General features: G+C 66.1%; 1 protein-coding gene across 1 annotated transcript in view; it reads right to left on the bottom strand.

Annotated features, from left to right (window-relative positions):
- The window catches only part of LOC119594824, a 2,579-nt gene that overhangs the window by 1,153 nt on the left and 1,181 nt on the right, over positions 1–245 (bottom strand). The window lies entirely within an intron of this gene.

Here is a 245-nt window from a genome sequence, read left to right as displayed (position 1 = left end):
CCGACGGAACTTCCGCTAGTGTGCAGTTGTTTGGGTTCTTTCGCGCTCAAGTCCTTCCGCGTCATGAGGAGGAGCAGGAGGCCAGGGAACCCGACGGACGGAGGCTCTGAGTACGAGTGGCATCGTCGGAGTGGCACCTGCGAGCGGCCCTGCGTTTCCTTCCTCTTGGCACCGTATAGCACAGAGGGGCGGCGGTCCCTGGCACCCGCTACCCCGTCCTCGCGGCGCTGAGGTCGAGCGGCGCG

This window comes from Penaeus monodon, chromosome 34, assembly GCF_015228065.2.
Source record: "Penaeus monodon isolate SGIC_2016 chromosome 34, NSTDA_Pmon_1, whole genome shotgun sequence".
Classification (NCBI taxonomy): Eukaryota; Metazoa; Arthropoda; class Malacostraca; order Decapoda; family Penaeidae; genus Penaeus; species Penaeus monodon.
Note: the sequence above shows the minus strand (reverse complement) of the source record. Positions and strands in the feature narration are given on the sequence as shown.